Below are 4,610 nucleotides of genomic sequence, written 5' to 3' on the forward strand. Positions count from 1 at the left end.
GAATTTTGATAATATTTAAGTACAAAATTCGAATTTAGTTTTTCAGCCATTTTGACAGCCCTACCCCCCCATACACCCCGCAATCCGCCGCATCCCAATTCCAATTAAGTGTACTACAGAACCCCTAAAGGGAATAAATAGCCTACGAGATGGGAGGATAAAAAAAAATATTTCAATACTTTCTCTCGCAATTATATCGTTGGGTAATTATACTGTATATAAATTGCGGGCATCAGGGAGCCACTACTAATATGCAGGGCATTGAAACCGCTTTCGAATGCGTGCTCTCATTTTACTTTCACTTTCACTTTTCGAGATTCGCGATCACACGGACTCTATACTATGGAGTTCAATGGTAGGTACTGCCGCTACCACACATTTTACAAGATTAGATATTTGTCTGTGGTGCTCAGTATCTGCAAATCATTCGCCATTGTCCTATCAGTCATCTCTCCTTACTCTGTGTATGTGGTAAGTGAACTTTCATGTACTGTAATGTAAGAGTCTACCTCTTCAGTGCTTTTAAAGAAAGCTTGGTCTCCTGGGGCAAATGAAATCAGACATTACTTGGTGAAAGCAGAAAATCGATTCATTATGAGACGAGGCCATTCCATTTAATCAAAAGGAGATCAGACCTGACCTTTTGAAATGCAAGCAATGCAGTGTGCTAGTGTTGGGCCGATAGACGATGCCATCGTACATCGCCGATGGCTGACAGACATCATGTTGTTAAGCCAGCATCGTAAACCCCCACCCCAATCCGCCGCATCCCAATTCCGTGTTTGGAAAGGAAATTAAGTGTACTACAGAACCCCTAAAGGGAATAAATAGCTTATGAGATGGGAGGATAAAAAATAAATATTTCAATACTTTCTCTCGCAATTATATCATTGGGTAATTATACTGTATATAAATTGCGGGCATCAGGGAGCCACTACTAATATGCAGGGCATTGAAACCGCTTTCGAATGCGTGCTCTCATTTTACTTTCACTTTCACTTTTCGAGATTCGCGATCACACGGACTCTATACTATGGAGTTCAATGGTAGGTACTGCCGCTACCACACATTTTACAAGATTAGATATTTGTCTGTGGTGCTCAGTATCTGCAAATCATTCGCCATTGTCCTATCAGTCATCTCTCCTTACTCTGTGTATGTGGTAAGTGAACTTTCATGTACTATAATGTAACAGTCTACCGCTAGCAAGCGGCTAACCATGTCCCTTTAGTGGCTCCACAGAACGCGTTATTTGTTTTCCGTGCCTTTCTGCATACGGATTCACGCTTCGGGCACACCCCCTAATGTCATCGTCCATCACGATGTTTCACTGTAGACATCGTCCGATGCCCATTTGGTAGACATCGCCCAACCCTACAGTGCGCTCTCGATTTCTGTATTTTTCAAAGGTAGGAGAGCCCTGATTGTTGGCCGTGTTTGAGTGAGGTTGTCACGCTGATGGGTTTTGGGTCATCGCGTGGGGCTGTTTGAAGAGTTGTGTGAGTAAAGATGACTGTTTGGCTCTTGAATCGGTCCGTCTGCTGTGTAAAGGTCAACTCTGCCAGGTTTCATCTATATCACACAGTGACGGGTTCAGGTGTTGGGTGGCTAGTGATACGCAGTGAGTCTGTTACTGATGGCTGGGCGTGCTGAGCATAGGAGACCTTTGTGTGTGAAAGTGAGACCACTGGATTCTGATGAGGTGTGACATAACCCCTCTGTGGTGCCCTTTTGAGACCAGTACGCCATGATCTAAAACTGGACATGGTGACGCAGCCTTCATAGATCAATCCAGCAGCCTGACCGAACAGAAAAGGTGCATTTACCATTAACATTGAAAAAATGCTTAAAGTTTTAGGTCAAATAACAAGCTGGATTTTTACGTTTTAATCTTTCTAATGTGCTCTCATATGTGTGTGTATTGTGTATATTTATTATGTATATATAAATACACACACATACAGCATATATTTAGAAAATATTTACATGTATATATTTATTTTCGTATAATTTATATCATATATCAATATATTTAATATATAAACGTTACATATTTTTCTTAAATATATACATGCATGTGTGTGTGTTTATATATTCATAATAAATATACACAGCACACAGACACATATTATGTAAACAAAAACTTTTATTTTGGATGTGATTAATCGCGATTAATCATTTGACAGCACTACTTTCTAATTAACTAAAAGCAACTCTATATAGAAGATACAAGTGAAGTGATGCTCAGGGGCATCGCTAGACCTGGCTAGACTCAACTCAGGGGCAGACCTGAAGTGTTTATGACACCGGCTCTTAATATATAGTCACTGACATACAGTTGCCTTTTAACATAAAAAAAAAAAAAAATCATAGTTTATACGTTTCTCAGAGATTTGAACTTGCAACCTTTGCAACCCCATAGCACATATAATACCACTTTACTGAAAAGGTTTGATTTGATTCAAAAGGGGTGTGAAACAAATAACACATTATACGGAGCCACTAAAAGGTTAGCCGCTTGCTAGCTGTAGCCTGTTGTCAGCTTAACATCGTGATGTCTGTCAGCCATCGGCGATGGACGATGGCATCGTCTATCGGCCCAACCCTAATTCAAAAGTTTTATTGTTTTTTAACAATTTAATTACATTTTAATCTAAGAAGGTTTCATTTTTTTTTCTTTTTTTTTCCTTTTTTTTCTTTGGTTCATAATTTTTATGATTTGTTTTTATGGTTTTAATATCTTATTTTATTTTCTTTGTTTTAATTAACATTTTTTTTAAACTAGCAGACATTTAGCAGAGATTTGAACTTGCAACCTTTGTAACCCCATAGGAAATATAATACCACTGTACTAATATTTTACTTTATTATTTTATTTTATTTGTGGTTTCATTTTATTTTATTCTCTTCCAACTAAAACTTGTCATTTATGTCGAACCACACCAGTAACAATCAGTTATGTCCTATAGAATTTCACGTGTTGAGTAACATGACTGTCCAATGAAAAAAAAAAAAAGCCATCTGGGCATCCTAATCAAGTTCCACGTTATATCTGGCTTTATGGCATATTTCTCTGCCAACTGTCAGTGTAATATTGCTATTGTGTGTGTTTAAGCCTGTTTGATCACTGGCAATTACATGAAATATGACATGACAATATTCCATGTTACTCTCATGCAGGACTTTGTCGGAAAAGTAAGTGCAAAAATGATTTTAAGAAAGGAAGAAACTGAATGAATTGGAAGGGAAAGAACATCAGTGTGGGATCTAAGAAAGCCCAAACGCTTCTCCCTCAGCTGCTGACAACAGACTGAAGCATGCTGTGTAAAACTATCAAGTCTTCGATATTGATAGTGTATTTTCTAGGTTGCGGCTGATTGGATTAATGATGGCTTCAAGAGGAGATTAATGATGCCAAGCAGAGTTTAATGCCTCTGATACTAAGGGTTCCTGCTCACTCTCCATCACCACTCTCTTCTGTTCAGGGGACAAGCAGTGATAGATTTCAATTCTGTCATCATTTACTCACCCTCAAATCCTTCTAAACCCATATGACTTTTGTTCTTAAGTAGAAAAAGAGAATTTTAGCAGAATGCATTGAAAAAGTACCTTAAAAATACTCCATACAAGTTGTGTGCTATTTTTTAAAGTTTAAATATAATTTAAAAAAATGACAAAAGCACAAAATTACTCAAATTTAAAAGGAAAATGAAAACTGAAAATCCAAAAATAAAAGCTTATTCAAAATATTAATAAACTCTACAATAGTGTATAAATAATATTAAAATAACATTGGTATTTATGCTGATCCATCATGTTGTGCTGGGCTGTGCCCCTCCACTGCATTGACAATTACATGACAAAGTCCCTAGATCCTTGTTACAATCACAGCGGCAGACTAAAGCCTTGTTGCGGATCTGATTTCCCTGGGTTGATATCAAGCCCAGATCTCATCAGTTCTTAAATGAAAAAAGAAAAAGAAATAGATTCCTCAAATTCCCACATACTACACACTACACACATACTACACCTTGTAGTAGAGCAAGAAATATTGATGCTCCCCTCAGGGGGCTAAAGAGATTTTGCTTGGAATCAAACGTGTTCACTTTTCAGAGCAACAACCTTCCCTTGACTATCACTAAAGGGCAAATCCCCCCTGATTACTGTGACCCCGTGATGAATGAACTGAGACACAGTCAATAACCTGAGTGTTTAATCAGGGGAATATAGAAAATGTTGGCTTATTGGCTTTAAATAGGGCACACAATTGATTTCAAAGGTCAAAGTCACAACCTCTCATATGATTTGCTTCTTAAAAGCCACTGTCTATAATACAGTTACAAAAACAGAATCAACATAATGGGAATCAGCGTTTATGCTTTAAATGGTGTGAGAGAAATCACAACATTTGATCTTTTGGGTTTCACTGGAGACGCCACTGAAGAACACTATTGTACAATAAAGACTTCAGGGACTAGGGGTTTGACATTAAACAGGTTAATTGACTCATTGTGTCTCTTTACTGATCTAGTCGGCAGCACTTGGTGGAGCTGCTCATCTGGTGAATTTCTGCAGCACAGATACAGTGGCGGGGCTGCTGGTGGGACAAA

General features: G+C 38.0%; 1 pseudogene; it reads left to right on the plus strand.

Annotated features, from left to right (window-relative positions):
• Nucleotides 1-4,610, plus strand: part of LOC107656029 (nicotinamide phosphoribosyltransferase-like) — a 17,988-nt pseudogene that overhangs the window by 9,365 nt on the left and 4,013 nt on the right.

This window comes from Sinocyclocheilus anshuiensis, unplaced genomic scaffold (genome assembly GCF_001515605.1).
Source record: "Sinocyclocheilus anshuiensis isolate Anshui unplaced genomic scaffold, SAMN03320099.WGS_v1.1 scaffold51, whole genome shotgun sequence".
NCBI lineage: Eukaryota > Metazoa > Chordata > Actinopteri > Cypriniformes > Cyprinidae > Sinocyclocheilus > Sinocyclocheilus anshuiensis.